Here is a 21,847-nt window from a genome sequence, read left to right as displayed (position 1 = left end):
TTAAATGTAATGTGAGATGTCTATCCCCAGTCCCTAGATAACAGTGGAATTATACTAGTTACAATTTGACAAATCTGACAAATCCCTGGTAATTGTTATCTTGGTTGAAATCTAATTAATAGTAGTATAGCATTACTGTCGTACCTCCTCTGCGAAATTTAATAGTCACTTGGTGACTTTCAGGCTGTTACTGCCTGGTAGGCATACGTGCTGCAGTGGTAGACTAGGAATATGCAAATCCCAAACACCCAGCAATTGCCCTTTACTGTGACATGCAACACTTCTAAGGAATCTTCTCTTGCACAACAGGGCATTGAAAAGAATTTTTTTCCCTGGGTGAGGGGTAAAAAGAGGCCTAATGGAATATCAGTGCACCCTTGGGAAGTATTTCTCTAGACTTTCTTCGCTTTAATTCTCTGCATGTGGCGTGTGTATAAGTTGGAGAAACCTGGTTTATTTTTTCATTTTCTATTTCCAGATCCTTGTGAAATATATACTGCTCCATATGTTTGCAGGATTACACTTTGCTATGTTGTCTTAAGTTCCTTAGGCAGAATAAGCATCTAGTACTGTTCAGCTGAAGCTAAATTTTCCCACTGAATTTAGCTCTGTTTGTCAGAAAGAGAGGGGAAGGTTCAAGGTATAAAACATGATACTACTATTCAATGAAAGGTCAGAATTTCAATTCTCTCTTTCTGAATTCTAAAATGAGTCTGAAACAATGCATGCTGATCATCAAGTTCTCTATCAAAGCAACAGGGTTGACCTGAACTCGTGCCGTATAGGGAAGAAAAAAGGAAGATGAGCACTTGGCTGGGGTTTCTCATAACTCACACCATAAGGTCTAAAACAGTTCTAACCTATTTTCAGTGCAAGGAGTTGAAATTTTTTGTTTGTAAAGGACTTCCTAGGCCAAAGAGATGAATCTTTGTGTGGGGGAGTTACATTGCTAGCCCAGTGCACAGTGGTCTGGGTAGACTGTAGGAGAGCTCAGCTTTGGAATATGCATCTGTGATCAAAATAGATCCATGATGCACCCAGAAAGATTACTAAGGAAAAAGTGAACAGCAAGAAGGGGCTTTTCTTCTCCAGAATCTGTCACTATCTCTGGCTCCTACTGGCTGGAACTTTAGCTAGTGATTCATTTGTTACAGCTGACTGCTAGGCGTAAGCCTGTGACATTCTGGATCTGTTTCAGGCTTGGATGCGCCCTTTGGGGTTCTTTCATTAAGGTAGTGTGGCAGAAAGGAATGCATCATGTTCCTATGCAATGAAGTCAGACCACCTGGGAGCCACTGCAGCAACCATAGCACTGCATAATTGCAATACAATAAATAATACCTGGTAGAAAGTTTATGGTCTCCCATGACTGTGTTGATCATTTCTCAGCTTATTAGTTGTTGCACATTCAAACTCTAATCACTGCTGCCACAATGTGGGTCTTTTGTTAGGCCCCCTAAGTACTGGGAAGGCTGCCTGCTCTTTTGCCTTGTGTGGTAGTGTTTTTTGAGGTGATAGAAGAACAAGCAACCTCTGTTAATGTAGATGTAAAGTTGAGTGCTGGGATACTGATAACCAAGGAAAACATTTTGCAGATAAGCAAGATTTACATTAGGTGGAAGATGGCATAGCATAATGACTCATGAATAGTACCTTTCCCTAAGCAGTTGCATCTGCCCCATTACCAGTTCAACCCATTTCAGATGCTGGCAGAAGCAGCAGCATCTTTGCAAAAATTGTAGTGAATTAGTTTTCATTTCAGTCTTGATAAACACCAGCCTGAAGTGAAACAACAGGAAGGGAGATGAGAAGTAAAGTATAGCCACTTTGAAAATACCTGGCATTCTTAAAATATAGAAAACCAAAGAAAACTAGCCGCAACCTACAGGCAAACCTAACTTGTCTCTAACACACATCTAGTTTGGAATTTCATCGTACTCCTGATTGAGGAAAGAAAGACCAATTATCCCAGGAAAACATGGATTGTATTACATATGCATTCACTGCCAAAGGGGGAGAATGTCGATTACTTAACACAAAAGTGCTGAAGCCATTAGAACAGCCTTTTAAGAGTTGAAATAAACATGTGTATTATATGCCTGTAAATCCCAGTGGACAGCACAACTGGTGTCATATTCCACAGTGGATCCATTAGCAACATAATGTCATCTAACCACAGGCCACACTAATGGTTTAAATTAGAATGTGTGTGGATTTTTTAATTTATAAAAGACACTGCTGCCTGATTAGAATAACCCTCTTCAGCATAAAGCTGCTGCTCCTGTGATATCTCCCTTCAAGCAATATCAATGTATGGGAAGGTGTGAAACTAAGCTTTCTGAGTATGCAAGGACCAAGAGTTAAACAAAATCAAATGTGTCCATGCAGTACTTTATGGCACATAAAAAAGGGCTGAGATGTCTTTAAAAACAACTGAGATCTAGTGTGAGGCAGGTGACAAAGGATATACAATGGCAAGTTTGTGCAAATCCATTTTATTGCTGAAGATAATTGCCTCCACTGTACGCTGGGCAACAGTGTCCCACTGACAGTAGTGGTGCTAATTGCTTGGGTAGAGAAATTGGCAATTGTCAAGGGTCTGATGCAGAAAAGTATCTGTGTAAAGCAAGACTAAAAATCAAAATGATGACCTCAACACAGAAAACAGAAGGATGTGTGAAACTGGGGACTGCTGTTCTTCTTTGTCATGATTGCTATAAATGCCTCTGCCAGAGGTATGGAGGCTACTGCTGCAGCTTCAAACCTTTTCAGAGAATGTGGCACTTGTACTATACAGCTTCCCACATAATTCCTCTGTGAAAGCATTTCACCAGACAGCTCTGTTACAGCAGGACACTAGTAAATCATTCTCTCCTATGGAGCTGGTGGGCAGACTGCTGGTCTTGATACTGTATGGCTAATAGTACTGAAAGCAGTTCTTGCCTTAAAGTCTTCTCTTTACATAGTACTCCTTCTGTCAGAAAATGCATGTGTATTTTCTCTCCTCATACTCTGTATCACTTATGATCCTGAAAATTCATGCTCATGTTAAGCACAATAAATAATGAGCTGCTTGCAAAGCACTTCATGCATTTGGCTTGGGTTGAAGAGAGGAATAGAAAGAACCCTTTTCTGATGAGTAGAGGAAGCAGGATGGGGATCTTGTGCTTATAAAAGTTACCTGAAATAGTTCTCATTTCTCTTAAATGAGCTGCTAACTTCACCCCGGAGTTCCCCCCCTAGGGTGCTGTAGAGTGCCAGTCAGCTTTGCTCTGACACTTTAGGAGCACTCGTTCTTACTGCAAAGATGATTTGTTCATAATGAGAGAGGTGTCAGTTTTAAATGCACTGGTGCTCTTACCTTGGGCATGCTGGCCTATTGGAGAGAGCTCACAGTGCTTAGTGAGCCACGTCCCAAGCTTGCTTTGCTGCTGCCCCAAGAGACACAACTTTTCCTTTCTCAGTACAAACACTGTGTAGTGGCAGTACCTGCTTTCTAAACGGGTGTTCATGGGTAATTTACTAGAGTGGAACAAACCCATGCTGTGTACACACAAACCAAAATTTTTAAGTGCCATACCCCTGAGAGAAGGAAAACTATAGTCCACTTTGTTGCATATAGATGATAGCAGAAGTTCAGACAGGAGGGCAAGTGAAATTGGGGTGGGAAGGTGGTCTTCTTCAATCTGTATTGGAAAAGAGAGTAAGAAAGCCTTCAAGGGAATAAAGTATGCAAGTATTTCTGCAGTGAAATAAGCTCTATGCAGATAAATCCTAACTACTCACTGCACAGAGTCACTCTGTTGCATTTTGTTCCTCTAAAAGGATTTCTGAATTCTGCTGACTGTTCACATGTTTTATGCATATATCTATGAATGTTTTAGCAGGGCCATTCATGGACTGTTTTAATTTCCTACCTATGTGCAGTCAGACCTCCCATACATTTCTGTTTATATATGTCGTTTGGTGAAAGCCAAGCATACCTTTGGAATTTGATCTAATGTCTGTAGCTGAAATACTGGCCTCTCTCTACAATGAAAAGTGATACTTACTTCTTTTTAGTCAGTTTCTTAAAGCCCAAGCCAACTTTCAGATTGTTTGCCTTTTCCCTGAAAGAGCTAAAGGAAGCAGAAATGTTCATTTAGTTCTCTTCAGCACAAGGGACAGGCGTTTTCTATGAGAACATAACAGGGACGTTTTAGAAACTCCCTGTAGTTGACACCCAGCACTGTGTGATTTCTTTTGGACAAGCTAAGAAGGTTAAATTGCAGCCTTTTGCAGAGCTGTGACACTGTGTCTGTGACTCCTGGCTCTGGGACTAACTCTGATTTTGTCAGGGTTGGCTGACAGGACTGGAGGAGACTTCATCAGACCCATGCTGAGCTCAGGTGGTGACATAGTTCTGGTGCTGCCCTGCCCTGTGAGGCTGCTCTGTCAAGTGCTGCTCTGTGTTGCTCTATTTTAGCACAGAATAGCACAGAATCATAGAATATCCTGGGTGGGAAGGAGCCCACAGGGATCATCAAGTCCAACTCCTGGACCTGGACAGGATGATCCTAACCAACCTCCAGCATGCAGAAGCTGGGAAGGGATACTTTCACAGCCAGCAGCGTTGGTTGCTGCTCTGGTAGAGGACATTTCTAATCATGATTCTAAACCTACTGTGGCAGCTGCTGGCAGGTGTTGAGCTGCAGGCTTTTGCTGCTGAGGTGTTGCAGCTGCCTTCCTGGGCTACTCCTTCACTAGGGAACACGTCCCTTTCCATCTAGGAAATGTGCAAAATAAAGCAGGAGATAACAAAAAAAATTAGTTATTCACTAGGAGGGCTCATCCCGCCTCACTAGCACCTTGCTTTTGCTGTGGCAGGGGAGATCTGTGACTGCACTGTTTCCATCAGCACGTCCAAAGCCAAAGCAGCAGTGGCTGGGCAGGGTTTGTCATGGCCAAATGGGAAGATGTTGACTGGGTTTGAGCTGTGCGGGGAAATGCTGCATTCCTTTCGTGATTTCTGAGTGCTGTTTTTTGAAAGCTCTTGCAAAGCCCATTTCATCTGGCTTAAAGCAAATGCCCTGATTTTGGTCTTCATCCTTGAAAGCTTCTGTTAGAGTGGTGGCCTTTCCACGGGGCTTATGTCAATTTCCTCGCTGGTGAGCTAGGTTGCAACCTTGGGAACCAGGAGTTTTGTTTTTCAAAATGCTGGGAAATGCAAACATGCAAGAGCTCTATTAGCATCCACTGTGAGAGAAAGTGTTAAGCCAGCTGAATACAAGTTTGGTTTCCATTTGCTATTGTTGTTTCAGGATTTGTCACAGGACTGTGAACAGTCTCATGTAATAGACCTCGTTCTGTAATACCAGCTACCATGTGCACTTTCTGCTTCAGAACCTTACAACCTGCTTGACATTTTCAAAATTACCAAAGGGAGCTGTGCAGGAATTAGACCCCAGGTTCCTGAAATGCTTAAAAAAAATTAAATAAGGCAGCAGCCCGTTCTGAGGTATACCTGGTATAAAAGGAACACATCAGAGTTTTCTGTGAGTCTGACATATCATCTTCAAGTGAAGAATTTTCAAGACTTCACTGAACTTTTTCCTAAAGAGGCTAGATTGCTATTAGTAAAGCAGCTAAAGCCATTCTCTCTCTCTGGCCTCAGCATATAATCAGTATTCAGCGTTGTTTGGAGTCTTTAACTGAGCCAGAAAATCAGTCTTGCACTTCACATTTGCATGAGAATACTAAAGAAATGCATGTTCCTGTTTTTTTCCTTAATTTGACAAAAGTTACAATTGAATTTGCATTTTCCCAGTTAGGGAATTTGTTTTCACTTGGGTTAGGAAGATAAAATGTCAAAAACTCTGTTCACAAATGAGAATGCAAAATAAAAATTGGCAGCATGGCATCGTTTGCTCATCGTATTTTTCAATATCAGACATTAATGTGTAATGTAACAGAGGTGAAAATAAAACACTCAAAGTGAACATTTGGTATGGGAACATAGTCGAGATAACACTGATCAATCTTTTTGATAGTTGTGGTGTTTTTGCAGGTTGTTTGAATATTCCCTCCTCAGGGGGGAAGCTGATCTACTAGGGAAGTTTGGGATAACTTGTAACAAGAGCAAATGCCAAGTGCCTTTCTTTTGAGACATTCTGGTCTGCCATTTCTTCAAGTTCTGATCTTTTCATGGGAGTCATGTTCAAAATGCCTGTGTTACTTTTTCCCACCATGTACAGCTCCAGTGGGAATCCCTGACATGGGATTATTTTAGCTTGGCTATCCACAGCTAGAATTCTTCACACATGAAAATAGTTTATAAGAGACAAATTAAGCATGGATTTGGCTTGAAACATCAAAATCAGTCACTGAAGGAAATCTAGAACGGCAGCAGAATTTTCTTGAAATTGTTTTCCCTTCTTTAAGGGAGTCATCTTTCCTCAGATGTCTTCTTTGTCACCTATGGTAGCAGATACTTGAGGTTCTCTGCCTGGGCATTGTAATAGCAAGGAAAAGCCAGGACAGGCAGGGGAATTCAAGCTTTGAAACTGCAATGAGTGCCCAGCATGGGGTGGGTTTGGAGTATGAAGCTGATGTGTTTCATTCTGTTTGCTTGAGGCAAAAGGAAAAAGTAAACTTTTGAGAAGCTTGGGAAGCTTCAAAACAAATTTTATACTCTGGTTTTTATCATAGTGTAGAATGACTCAGAAGCCTTCAGAGACTTCACTTTCTCATCATTGATGAGATCCCCACTAAGCTTTTCAGGGTTGGGTTGCTGCAGCTACAACTGAGCACAATAAAATATGAGATCATCTGTGTCATTTTTTTTACCATTGATCTTGATGACTTGCCTTCAGTAGTGATGTATGGGACTTTGTCTTCCATAGTAGATTCCTTTCAGCATCAGACTAGGAGAGCCTTCAGTGCCCTGGCTGTAGCTTTCTCTGGAGTGCCAGCTTAGCAGAGAGCTCTCAGTTTCAGGTGACGTGATAGATTGCTATGGTGACAGTTCTGTTGTGCAAGGCTGCCAGCAGGGATGGGTTACACTTAAATAAAATGAATTAAAATAAATGAAACCAGTGCATTGTTTTAGTTTAAAGCTTATTAGTGGTGAAGCAGTTCCTTTTTGAAACCTGATTCTACTGAAAATGGGACAATAGATTCTAGAAGTTCTAAAATTCTTTGGTGAGGTCAAGGATTTTATGTCTCCTTATGGGGCCCTTTATCATATTTGTACTTTGTTTTGAGCTAAGGTGCAACTTCAGAAGCATCCTGTGAGTCGTGGATCAATTATCAAATAGTAAATGATAAAAAATTAAATTGTGTTCTTTCATTTCTAAGCTGGAATTTTCCACTTTAGGTTTCTATACCTTTGTTTCTCCAGTGAGGATTTCCCTTATCAGGGATCTCCTTATACAGCCAGGAGAGACACTTGCTTACTTCCTTTCTGCTTTTTCCAGACCTTAGCTTATTTATACCCCCAGAATTCTGCCGGTATGGTATACCCCTTGTATTTCCTTTCTGCTTAAGTAAGGACACTGGAACTACACAGAGCATTTCAGCTAATTTTCTGGCCACTTTCTCAATCCTGCCTTGTATCTCCTGCTTGAGGACCTGGCAGTTGGATTATCTGTTTGCCAAACCTATAGGGAGTTTTTGTTCTCTTTCTGTCTTGTGCCCCTTCATCATTCACTCCATGGCACTGTGTTTTAGGATTTCATATTCTTTCCCTATTTTACAACCAACATATTTTAGCATGCATTTGGTTTGTTTAACAAGCCCTGCCATTCAAATGAATCATCTTATTCTGAGATCAAATTCGTCTATGTAACAGAGACATTGTTATTAACAAACCTTCCCGTTTCAGTACTGCATGAATCCTACTTGCGAGGATTTAATAATGATCTGAAGGGAAATGACACATTGTCATTGAACATTTACCACTTGACTTTTTTTTTTTGTGCTCTACTGATGCTGTAGTTTCTGGCTTATGAAGTCACAAAGGTACTTATTTTTCTGTATTGCCATGTAAAGCTAAATCAAATATTCTCGAGTCCTCAATAGCTATAGAAAAATATCAGAAACATGACTTTTTATCTTGCTTTTTCATACCAGTTTCTACTACATTTAAATTAATGTCAAGATTATCAACCTAGGCTTTGCCCAGATATCTCTTGGAATTTCACAGAGAGGTGCAAAACATTTCAGAATACATTAGCAGTACACGTTGAATAAAGGCATTACTAATATATGAATGAAGGACTACTGATAAAGATATTAGTATCTGCCTTTCTCCTTATGAACCTGTATTCCAATCACTCCCATCCACTGAAGGGCTGCCACAAATAAATGGAAAGGACAGAAAGGACTCAACCCCCACCAAAAATAATGACAAGTAAAAGGGAACTGTAACTGTATAATGAGTATGGTCTGTCATATGCATGTATGATTTCCTTGTTTTGTTTTGAAGGAAAATGACATCAGATGAGAAAAAGATATCCAAAATAATCCTAATCCTCTATGGTATACCTGTCTGGCAATGGGGCTACCTGTGCTGTCACACATGTGGAGGTGACTGAAGCCTTTGCTGTGGTCTTCTCCCAAATGATACTCCAAAAATTAATTTAGATAAATAGCTGAAGAACCAGTTTCTCTTATTTCCTTTTGATTTGAGCATCTCTGGATTTTCTCAGTGTCCCCAAGTGACTTTCTTGGGAGAGATTATGAACAACCTTTTTTCCTTATTTAAGATTTTTGCTTTCTCCAAGCATCCTCTTGTTTCCCTCTATTCCCCGTCCCCATTGCCATTCCTGAAGAGTTCTATTCCAGCTGTGAATTCTTTGGATGGAAGCCGTTCTCTTTGATTGCCTTTTTGCATTTTTTTTCATTATTGTAAGAATACTTGGGAATGTTTTGAACAGAGAGAAATGGAAGGTTCTCTCTTAATTACCACCAAATATTTATTTACTGTTCTGTATCAGTGCAAATTCAGATTTCTGAAAATTGCCTAGATAAAAGATTAGAGCAGAGATGGTCAATTTCTATACCCTGCAAGTTGAGTACCCAAAAGCTCATTTGGTGAAGCACAGCACAAGAACATGAGAAATGAGGGCAGAGAAGAACTGAGGAGCTGATTGCACACGGGTACCCTGCTGCTTCCCAGGGCTTCATCTCTTCCCTTACAATAAGAGAGGGAAGTAATTGCTTTGCAGCAGGCTCTTGGAGCAGCCTTTGGCTGTTGGCCTCACAGATGCTCTTGGGTCACTTTTCCTTACAGATATGGATCAAGATTTCCTGCGCTGTGGTGTTCCAGGAGTGGTACTTTACATCTCTGTGATCTCTTGTGCTGGGCTGTGTTTTTAAGGGATTTTAAGGGCTGGATTTAGTCTCCAACAGTGTATCTACAATCCACCAGATTTGTGCTCTGTGTGCTCAGATGCAAGCATGTATTTCATACTAACATACTGCTCCTACGTGGCCTAATGTTAAGATTATGGAAAAGCATAAAGTGCTTCAACTAAGACAACTTATTTTTGCTCTCTGTTTTGCCATCTACTGCAAATATATTTGGCAAACCTACTAATCAATGTTGACTGGTCCGCTGTGGGCTGTCTTATCTGTGTTTGACTATTTTGTCTGATATGATTTGTTGGATATCATTTTGTTTTGTTATAGCCTAAATCTCAATGAAAATTCTTTACATGTCTGCTCACTCAAAATGGGATTTATTGAGGGTGATAGAAGAACACTTATAATGTGCAGTGTACTGAATGAAAATATGCTCATAATAATTGCACTTGTTTTACCTCTGCATTCGTAAAAGGTTGCAAAGAGTTTGAATTAAGGAGAGAAATCTGCTGAAAAGAGAACAGAATGCAGATTATGAAGGAATGAAGTAAATTTTCTTTCCCTTTGCTTTATTTCTTTCAAGACTGAGTATTTTGTCTCTAAGCTGCACAGTACTTAGGGGGTTGGTTTCTTCTGAACCCTTGCTTTTTGCAAAGAAAACTAGTTCAGATGTCTGTCAAGCTTCTGAGGTTTGAGCCTCAAACAAAGCAGAAAAATTAGTTTTGCCTGCTCTTGTTTCCAGTCATGTGGCCGTGAGAAGAGGAGGCTGTGGCAGAGCAGAGCAGTGCATCAGCATCAGGCTGCTGCTGCTGGGCAGTGCTAAGGAGGGGAAGCTGTGCTGCAGCCCTGCCCTAGCCTCAGCCTCCCCTCCCCTCCTGTGCCTTCCTGGCTCATTTGCTCTCTTATGGCTGGGATAGCTGAAGCAGAGACTGCCTCTTGCCAGGTGAGGCTCTTGGACAAGGAAATCTTGAAATGGAGGTATTGGTGTACAGTAAGGGAAAAAGAGGGAGAGTACAGGGGAGCTCTGGCATTGGTTCCATCTGGCAGCCCTGGGGCTCAGGGCTGTTTGTGATTTGGTAAGGTCTTGTTGGTACTCTGAGGCCAAGTAATAATGATAATTATGTTTTTCTGTGCCTTGTTGGATAGATTTAGGTGTATTTATCATTCCATTCCTTCCCCTCCTCCCTTTTATGGCTACTGCATGACTGTTACTTGTTACTCTTAAAAGTCTAGCAAATTTTCAGTATAGGTGGTAAATTGCAAGTGCCCTACACTTTTGTAAATAATTCAAGATAGGTAAAAAGAGTTTTAACTTTACAAGAACAAACCAAGTTAAAACTGCATGACAATGCCCCTCCCAGTCTCTCCCCAACAATATTCTTGCCACCTTGCTTTAATAATTTTTATAGCACTACATCAATTAATCCTAAAACTTCACTGTGGCTCTGCCATCTACACAGAAAGCTGGTGGTGTGTGAGATGTGTCAAACAAAACTAGAAGCATGCAAAGTGGCCACACTTGGTCACTTCAAAACCATCAACATTCTCTCTTGCTGTTACACTGTGCTCAGTACCTGGTGTTGTGCTGTCCTGCAGCAGTGTCTCTTCACATGTGTGTTCAGAGCACCATTCAGTGAGGGTAAATGCTGTAAAAAACACATAGAGAAAATGGCATATTTTCTGCATAATTCTGGAATTTGGAAAAAGTTGCTTTGTTTCTTTCCTTTGTTAATTAGAAGTAGACAAAAAATCTACTTATCTTTAACTAGGTTAGTCCAAGGTGAATGGTCTCCTTCCTTCCTAGAATAATGTTATTTTCTATATTCCCTAGACACAGGCTGGTTGTGGCTTCTTGCTCTGTTCTGCACTTTGGTGGCCTCACAGCTCTGGGTGCCACAACATCAGACAGAGCCTGAGCTGTTGGAGAGTGTCCAGAGGGCAACAAGGGTGGCAAAGGCCTTGAGGGGAAGCTGTGTGAGGAGTGGCTGAGGTCACTGGGGCTGTTCAGCCTGGAGCAGAGGAGACTGAGGGGAGACCTCACTGCAGTCACAACTTCCTGGGGAGGGGAAGAGAGGGGCAGGCACTGATCTCTCCTCTGTGGTGACCAGGGACAGGACCTGAGGGAATGGCCTGAAGTTGTGTCAGGGCAAATTTAGGTTTGATATTAGGAAAAGGTTCTTCACCCAGAGGGTGGTTGGGCACTGGAACAGCTCCCCAGGGAAGTGGTCACAGCTCCAAGTCTGACAGAGTTCAAGAAGATTTTAGACAATGCTCTCAGGCACAGGGTGTGACTCTTCCAAGTCAGTATATTCTGTGATTCTGTGACTCACAGTCACAGTCAGCCAGGCCTTGTATCTAAAATGCCTTGTGTCTCTCTAGTCATCTGGTTAAGTCAACAACCTCATGATTTGTAAGGCAAAACCTGCAGAGACTGTGCTTCCATTTCTCAGTCCATTAAAGTGAAGGAACAGAAGCTTGCAGCCTAAAGCTTAATTAAACAAGTAGATTTTCAGCTAATGTATTGGAGAGAGGAATTGCTGTGTGTAAATGATAATAAGAGAGTTCCCTGTTAGAAAAACAGACCAGAAAACTTAGAGGAAAAAATCTGAAAGAAAAATAGCTGTCAAATTATTCTGAAAGCCACTGGTTACATGTCAGTCAGAGGATCTTGCTGCTCATGGCAACAGCCTTTACTGACACAAGATTAGAAGCTGCTTTTTCAACTGTCATCCAGGAGTGTACAGGTAATTGATTTTTAGGTTCAACTGCCAAACAAAAAATAGCAACAATAATAAAAAATTACTTGGATTTGATAGCAGGTATGGCTTCCTCCTCATCCATATGGAAAACCAAAATTATTTTACATGAATAAAATATTGCATTTTGGTTATTTTTTTCATAACAGTGAAAAAGCAAATTAATAGATTCTTCTTATAGGTATGTTAATTAGTTTCTGTTCTCTTATGGCAAAAATAGGAGGGTTTAAACATTTCATACTGGATTTGAATATTTCATAATAATAGCTATACTTTTTCACATAAAGGGTCAAATTCTAAAAGCTGTGTGTGGCTATGTACTGTATCATTCTCAAAAGAGACAGCTTGAGCATCTGATTACTTCTGATTGCATGTTCATAAGACTCATAAGGGGAAAGACTGTGATGTAAAAACTGCCTTTGATATTTGAATCTTCATTTTCCCTTAAAATAATCAAGTAATTGAACCCTCTAAAGTAACAAAACACAAGTGAACATGTACAAGTCCCTTTCATCTCCTTGCGGGTAGGTCCAAATAATATTTTGTGACAACAGAATGAAATCAAAGGTGACATTTGTCTTCAGGATGTATTGAGATGCTTTTTGGGAACCAGCAGGGCATTAGACCCTCATTCTCTCCAGACTGGCACCCAGACTCACGAATCCCTGTGGCTGAAGGTGCCACTCCAGTTGCTGACACTCCAGTTCATTAACCCCAGTCTTTCCAGTTGCTGCCACTGCAGACCCCCCATATCTTGAAATGGAGGTATTGGTGTACAGTAAGGGAAAAAGAGAGAGAGTACAGGGGAGCTCTGGCAGTGGTTCCATCTGGCAGCCCTGGGGCTCAGGGCTGTTTGTGATTTGGTAAGGTCTTGTTGGTACTCTGAGGCCAAGTAATAATGATAACTATGTTTTTCTGTGCCTTGTTGGATAGATTTTGGTGCATTTATCATTCTATTCCTTCCTCTCCTTCCTTTTATAGCTGTTGTATGACTGGTACTTGTTACTCTTAAAAGTCTAGCAAATTTTCGGTATAGGTGGTAAATTGCAAGTGCCCTACACTTTTGTAAGTAATTCAAGATAGGTAAAAAGAGTTTTAAATTTAAAAGAACAAATCAAATCAAAACTACACGACAATCCCCCCCCACACCCCCAATCTCTTCTTGAGAATATTCTTGCCACCTTGCCTTAATTCACACAAGAACACAGATACAAGAATCCCTCACCCAGAAAAACAGAATAAAAAAAGGAAATCTGACAGAAAATAAGACAGATTGTGGCAATCAGGAGCAGGGTGTTGACAGAGAGCTGTATTAACATTAGATTGCTCCCTTTTATTCCCTTATGCCACTATATTTTCCCACAATTTCCCTTTCTAAATCACCTAGATCCATCCTTTTCCTTGCTTTCAACTCCTCTCATAAACATCCCTTGAATCCTATGTGATCCCCAAATATCTGCATTCTGTAAGACACACAAGTGAACCCACCATGCTGTTTTATGTGTGTGCAGACCATATATATATATATCACATAAACTACTGCTGTTATCTTGGCTTATTTTTTTAGTCAGTTCCTATGTTTAAGTGGGTTATGATGCCTCAAGGGCCATGTGCATCTCTCTACCATGAAAGTCTGGAGGGTTTTTTCCTCAGTAGGACTCAGCTATGTTCCAAGAAAACCATCTCTGGGACTGTGTTGCCTGAGTTTTTGCTTTCCCTGAGACTTTGGTCTGGGAAAGACCGATATCAAGAGGTGACTGAGTTTACTGGCTGTGCAATAATAGATTAATTAAATACTTTTCCAACACCAAACTGGAATTTTTCTCACTTCTGAGCAAAATGGGAATACTTGTCCTAAGTCTGATTTGCTGTTATTGTTAATTCTTAAACTCATCTGTGTTATTCAGTTCTTAGTTTTTGTGACTTCTGGTTTCTTATCAGTTGCAGATGCAAGAAAGCCCTTAGATAAATTTCCTCTGTTCTGACAGATCCATCTTCTAACAGCTTCGCTCTACATCTTAGTATGACAGAAATACATTAAACTTATTTAATAGTAAAAAGGTTCTGCTACAGAGTTCTGATGAAAAGTAGATTCTCAGGCATTGTGCTGTTGCTAGAAGAATTTTTATTTTACCCTCTAATGGGACATCAGGCACTCTGTGGTGTTGACTGAAGTCAGAGCCAACCTGTTCTCTGCATCACACTGGGCCTCCATAGAGCAATACTTGTGGAGCTCAGCTTCCCTATTTAATTCTGTTTCCAGCAATCCTGGAGACAAAAATGAATTTATTTTTGGGGCTACCAAAGTCACCATGCTGTAGGGTAATGGGAGTGAATCTGTCTGTTGGCCTTTCTCTTTCCCAGCAGAATTCTGTGACTCTTGTTGGCTCTTGCTGTCACCAAGCGGGAGACAATAACCCAAGACATTAGTTCAGCAATAACCTGGCCCGGGGTAAGGAGTCTTTCCAGCCTTTTAGGAAAACCTGACTTCCCAGTTGTTATGCTCTTGGAAGTGGCTGTAGGTGTTCCTTCTCTGCCACAGCAGCTAACCTCTCTGTGCTCTGGCTGTGCTCCCAGCCTGGGTGGCTGTGGCTGCAGCCTCTGAGCTGCACACAGAGATGAGGTAATTCTCTGCTCCTGTGCCATCTGCACAGATATATCTGCAAGGAACAAAGACTAGCAAATAGCAAAAAACCAGAAGACCAGGAAAGAGAGAGGAAAAATAAGCAGCAAATGTTAATCACTGGGATGGTGATAAAACAGTGCTTAAAAATGTTTTTGGATATGATAGGTTGATTTTTCTCTCAGGTATGTTTGGTCAGATTTGGAGGTAATGATTTTCATAACTTTCTAGATGGCTTCAGTACATGCCTTGCAATCTAAGGGAGAAAGGTCTTTTATCTTTCTGTGTACCTCAGCTGTGAGACTGCTTTCATAGTAGCTAGCTTACCTTTGTCTAAATGAGTCATGTGTGATAGTGCTGAGAGCTCTGTTCTTTTCCCTTGCCACATGGCAGTGTTCACACCTCAGCTGTTCCCTGTCTATACATATTCAGGAGGAAGTTGCAGGAGCGTGGATTTTTTATTAATATAAAAAAACCCTGTTTTTACTGTCCCTGTGTAAATTTGTACCTTTTTTTTATAGCAGCAATTTGATTTTTTTTTTTTTATGTAATCACAGGAATCTAAGGGTGGGAGACTTCAGAAAAATATAAACCATTGTGAGCATCTCAGTCAAATTCCTAATGATTTTTAGAAACAAGGTGAAAGTAGGCAGATTTTTACTAAGTGGACATATTTCAGATTTGACATAGGTGAAGGCAAGACTTACATGTAATGAGTAAATATCTCTCCTAGTGATGGGGATATTATTTAGGACACACCTGCAATTTTGGATGCTCGTGATGACTTTTGTAAGTCCAGTAAGTTTCTGTTTGGTACAATGGGTATAATGCTTTTTGTGATAGGCTCAGTCACAGATTGTCACATTTCTGAATAAAAGACAGGTTCTCTGAGGCTCTGGAAGATCTCATCTCCTTGCAGAGAAACTTCAGTAAGTTCCCAAGGTTTTCTACCTAACTTGCATGGGCTTCTCTTATACCTTCCCTCTCTTTCCTGCCTTTTTTTTTTTTCAGGATTATTTCTGCTCATCAACTAACATGAATTCACATTGGCTGCTGCTCAGTGCTTATCAAAACGACTTTGTTCTGTAGAAGCAGCACAGAGGAGAGAGCCCAGTGCCTTTTCCTCTGCAGAAAAATCTTGTGTAAACATTTCCTTTATGTTCTATAGCAAATGGAGCTGTTAAATATGATATTAAAAGAGGCATAACTGATCATCTCCACAGAAGCTGAAAACCGTTTCAGAGAGCAGTTTCACAAAGCAGAGCTGAGGGCTAATGTATGTAGTGCCATGGGAGCCCCTGTTGCTAACAGGTATTTTTCAGCAGAGCCTGTCAGCAGAAGATGAGGCTCTTGTCTCTCTGCTTTTAGTGTACCTGGAAAGGAGAGCTCCAGGCAGCATGGTGTGAATGTGCAAGGGTATAGCTGCTTCACAATGTGAAGCTTGGTCTGATGTGTGCAGAGTGAAGGGAGGGGAAAAACCTGCTGTCTGTGTGTATCCCCTTCTTTCCTTTGCTCCTGAATCTGTCCTCTTCCATCCTAGCATCTCCTGTAGTCATAAATACCATTTTTTCCTTTAATGTCCTGTGAAAACAGGTCTGCGGAGGGCTGGATGTTTGTTTGCTCAGATGATTTTTTTTTTTTTTTTTTTTTTTTTAATAAGGAGAAAGATTAGGAATGTAGAGCATCTGGGTCAGGGTAGATGTAAGAGCCACAGACTGTGGGCATGGACATGTGTGGCACAGGGCCATTGTGGCTTCTGTTCCCCCTCCACCTCAAGGAGTGGCAAGGCTTGTCCTTCATCTCACTGCTTGAGCAGACAAGCACCCAAGCAGGCTGTGTTGCCCCCTGTGGCATGGTTCCCTGGATAACCTTTAAAGTTCCTTGATGTCTTAGCAAGCAGGCTGCTGGAGACCAATGAGGCCTGCATATGAACTGAGAATATTTCAGCTGTCCTAACAGGGTTTTTCCATTACATGCATTGGATTTGATGCATTGCCCTCCCTTTACTTCCATCAAATGCTTTCTCCTCTACTCTAGCTGGGGGCATTTTGTTGTCCATGGAAGTACAAACCCTAAGAGCAGTCCTGTGACAATGGCAGGATTTGAGAATCTGGTGCTTGCTGTTTCCTCTGTGGGTAAAGAGGGAAGTATTAATGAAATCCAAAAGTCTGTTCAGCTTCAGCTGCAGTGGCCCTGACTCGGCCTTCACCTGTGACTTGTTGCTCTACAGGGCTGAAAAGTAAAGTGGTGTCACCTGCACAAGGGGGAAATGGAAGCAGTTGAATGACCCATACAAATGTGTCTGCTCTTGGTCTAAGGCTCTGCAACATGGAAAATTCTTGGGTTTTTTTTTTGACAGAGGTGGTTTTAAAAAACCTGGGCACAATATAAAGTTTATTAACAGGGGAGATCTCTGAAAATATCATTCTTGTGGAGTTTGCCATTGTTACAGCCCTGGAATCACATACCTAGTCTTGTGTCTCAATCCTTGTAAAAAAGATTATATCTTTTTTACAAGAAACTTAAAGGAGTTGGATATTCAGTTTGCAATTTTATTTTTGTTATCTCACCCAATTTTCTTATTTCAACTTCTTACACTGCCTTTAAAACTATATTTCAGGCTCTTGTGCCTCTCCTTTGGCATCCAGGGCTAGATTTGCAAATTAAAACTTTCCCTGACCTTGGGTCACCAACACTGGGCAGCTACCTAGCTATAGTGGACTACCTCAATCTTCTAATTTCAACTTTCTAATTCATCCAACATGAGGAAGAAGTATGTTTCCTAATGTTGGGGTTAACTCGGTAGAATGATACCACATCACTTGATATTACTTACTTACCATCCCTGGTGGTGAATGGTGTGACTTCAGAGCAGGTCTACCAGGTTTTTATTTTACTGATAAGCATGCTCCTAAATGTTCTGGGGATGAGTTCTCCCACTCTACCCAACAGCAATAAGGAAAAATTAAAGTCAGGAGAGAGTCAGCTAAGTTACTGTGCCAGCCTGAAAGCCCAGCACATTAAATGTGAAAATCCATTAGTTCAGTTTTGATTATATCTTTCTTTCAGACCCTGGACAACATAGTCATAGCAACATAAATAAGTGGATGGACATTGGATGACATAATTTTTGGGGTATCTCCAGCTGTGGAGGATTTTGTAAATTTTTGATTAATACCTCCAGTTATCATCTCTAATTGAACAGACCCAGGAAGGGCCCTAATAAGCCCCCTGCACTGCTCTGGGGAGGGATGGAGAACAGATGGGACAGAAGCAAATTGCATTTTGTCTTTTACTTGTAAGCATAGCAGGTTGTTGAAGCCTAGAAGAAAAATATGAGTGATTATTGAAATTCTGTTCCTGTAATCTGCTGAGTGCTGATGTCTGAGAAGACAGAGGCTGTTTAGCAAATACGCCCTCGCATTGTCATTAGTGTTAAGTAATGGGACTTTAATATATTTGGTTATTTAGCTCATAATAGTCTATCAGCTTGATATCAAGTACTCAGCATGAAGTCCTCTGCCTTAGTCCTACCTACTCCTCTTCATTTCTTAACAAATAAAAGCCTGCAACAGTGTAAATACAGTATTTATTGTAGGATAGAAGCTGCTTGCACTCTCTTTTCAACCACTGATACATTGGGCATGAGAACTGTTTGAAGACCCATTTGCAGATTAAAAATGCAAGTTTTAGGAGAAAACTGCATTTTTTCCACTCAAAAAAGTAGTTTTGATCCACTTTTCCATTTGGAAATGGGATTTAAATTGTAGTTTTCCTTTATTACATAAGGCAGCCTCTTCCACCTCTACCCCATGCTCACATACGCACACCAGTTTTTAAATCTGGAACCAATGTGTCCATTAGGAAAGAAAAAAATCTTTTGAAGACCTCCAGCTGAAGAGATATTTGGTCTTTTGTAAAGTTTTTTCTGTGTGCAATGGGGAAGTAGTTTTTCAAGCATGTGTCTGTGACTTGCTTGTATTTATAAAGCAGTGGCAAGGCTGGAATTAGAAATCACATCTGCTGAACCTCAGCTCTGCATTTCTAATGCAACCAGCGCTTCTCCCAAGGTGGGTACTTTTAAAATGATGGCACAATCACTGAAATCTGAGATGTTACAAAAAAGAAAAACACATTATTTTTGAAAAAACCTTGATAGAACATTGGGGCAGATGGCAGTGGGAGAGAGATGAAAAGCAGTCCCTTGTGCGAATAAAATGCGTTCTATTCAGTTCACTTTGGCTATGGAGCACATTGCACTGAATTTTATAACAGTGTTATCGCGTAAAAAGTATGTGACTCGATGTCTATGTTGCTGCAGCTGTCTGCACTTAGAAAAGGCGGCAACCTTTGTACCCTCAAGGACCCATGGGGGCAGGAAGCCCCTGGAAGGGCCATTATTAGCAGGAAGGTTTGGAGCTGGGGCACTCGGTCCATTGGAGTGCCAGCTCTTGTGGTCAGCTCTACAACTCGCCTGTGACCTGCAGATCTCCTTCAGTGCTCCCTAGCTCCAAGTTCTTTGTGCAGCCCATTTAGACAGACCTGTCAGTTCAGAGAGAAGATTTTAAGAGCTGCTACCACACGTTGCCATGGGCAAATTTCAGACTGGGATATTTCATTCATGGAGGATGCTTTTTAAAAACAAACGGGAACAAAATGGGATCTAAATGTCTTCCTACAAAATGTTTGCTGCTGTACAGCTTTGGTGTAAAAGTTAGATGAGACCACACAGATGACCACAACACAAACAAGAAAGAGCCACAATCATGGAATCACAGAATGGTTTGGATTGGAAGAGACCTTAAAGCTCATGTATTCCACCCCCCTGCTATGGGCAGGAACACCTTTCAGGTGGACAAACCCCTGAAAGAGTGTGCAGGAGGCAGGTGTAAAAATACACAGTCAAAAGCTCAATGACAAGATCTTCCCTGGCATACTGGACATCATGGCTAGAGGCAAGCTGGAGGAAAGTACGGAGTTACTTGGTTTTGTTACACGTAAGACAAAATGTTTTCCCACTGGTGGCAAGAGTGTGATTATCTCCCAGGCACTAAAGGAGTGGGGCTCTGCCTCTCTCTTGAAATTGATGGTGGGGGAAATGATGGGGCAACACACAACACACTGCTAATGACTCTTCAGGGTGTCTCCTACTGCACTCAGACAGAGGAGAATACTTGAGTCATGCTTCAAAACCCCACCTGCCCTGACGCTAGCAGAAGTTTTTGATCTCTCTTCCCATTTTGAAGTTGTTCATTACCAGAGTGAAATGAAAAATGTCAGTGGTTCACCAAAAAAAATAGGTGATTGCATTACTTTTAGGCAATTTGAGGCAAGTTCCTAAAAGACAAACCCTAGGAGGCAAGGTGGAAGAAAATAGTTTCTACTGTGGAGGAGGCTTATTAAAAATAGGGAACATGTAAAGAAAATTCACTCTCTAAATATCAGCTGTGCATGTCCAAATTGATTTCATGAATCTATCACCTTTTCTAACCTTTCTTTCCCCTCTGATGAGGTCACTTCTAATAAGTTTCCTGCTGTGATCCCAACACTTGGTAAAAAAATCTATGGGAAATCCATTCAAGTAGCTGTAGTTTGACATAAAGGCCTTCTATTAATGAAGTGACACCAGAAACATAGCTTTCATCTCCTGCAGGGTCACTGCTATAAGGAAGTACTTATGCTAAAGTCATTCTTATGTTCAGAAACATGGTCTTGACTGAGGTGCCAGACCCCTGGGAAATTACATTTCTGTGGAGCTCGAACATAATGAGCAACAAGAAAATCCTGCGAGCTCAAAAGCCAGGTTGGTGTATTCCTGCTGCACCAACACCCCCAGGTCAGCAGCATTCAGGCAGCATCCAGCATGCTCACCTCTGCTGAGATAATTGCTAACCTTGCAGCTCATTCCATGGCATGGGCAGCTGACCCTGTCTGGACATCAGGTGCTTACCAAAGTCTTATTTTGGGGTGGCTCCTCTCCTCACCGGGACAGGTGAGAGAAAATATAAGGAAAGGTTTGTGGCTTGGGATAAGCACAGGAGGGATCAACTCACCAATAGCTGTCACAGGCAAATTTGACTTGAGGAAAATTTATTAACAATCAAATTAGAATAAGATTATGAGAAATAAGAACCAAATCTTAAAACATCTACCCCCCTCACCCCTCCCTTCTTCCCAGGCTCATCTTCACTCTCTTTCACCATATATATTAAATTCCTTGCTGCTGCCATTGGCTAAGAGATCAAATTAGAGTGCTGCCTGCATCCCAGTTCCCCACCTAAAAGATATGTATCTCACCACTCAGCTTACACCAGCAGCATGATGTGTCTCAGTGATTTTAAACTTGCAGAAATCATGTAGCAGCACACTGATGTCAAAGCTGAAGCACTGGTGCCACCCACATTCCTCTGCTGTGTTTCACCCCAGCTCCCCACTATTCCAGTTCTAAGGGCTGAATCACAACCCAGGCAGCGTCTCTGGGGAAACCAGAGAGACCTCAGCTGAAAGCAAGAGGAGATGGCTCTACATTGAAATTTATCTGCAGTGTTAATTGCCCTGTTTTGTATAGTGTTGCCATTTATTGATGAGGACAGCTTTCACTGTTTGGTGGGTATTCTCGAGCTTTATTGAAAATAAGTTGGTTGAAATTTTCTAAATACATAAAAAAACCAACATTTGGCTCAAAGTCCTGGAGCCCACCAGAAGTTGTCTATCAAGCATAGACCATGAGGAAGACACCACACCTGCTTGTGAATGGATGCCTAAGGGAATGAGTGGGAGATGCCTTCTGTACAAGGACATTTATGGGTGTAGACATGTCCTTGCTCTGACCAAGCATGACCATTCCTATGCTTTTACTGTTCCTAACCATGTGAAACTTGTATTAAGAGAGGCCTGCCTAGCTAAAGAAAAGTCCCTGCCAATCTGCTTTTAGAGGTTACGCTTTTACAAGGTCAACAATTTCTTCTTGCTACGCTTGTTAGAGGGTGCGTGCAAATGTGAGTGAAGTTACAGGATCATTTCTAACAAGAAAAGGCTGGCAAAACTTAACCACTTTTTCTCCCCCACACTGCAAAATGTGAAAAGGGTTATCTGTTAACCTTATCTATCTATAAGACACGTTATG

Source organism: Ammospiza caudacuta, chromosome 4, assembly GCF_027887145.1.
Source record: "Ammospiza caudacuta isolate bAmmCau1 chromosome 4, bAmmCau1.pri, whole genome shotgun sequence".
NCBI lineage: Eukaryota > Metazoa > Chordata > Aves > Passeriformes > Passerellidae > Ammospiza > Ammospiza caudacuta.
This window is presented reverse-complemented; position numbering follows the sequence as displayed.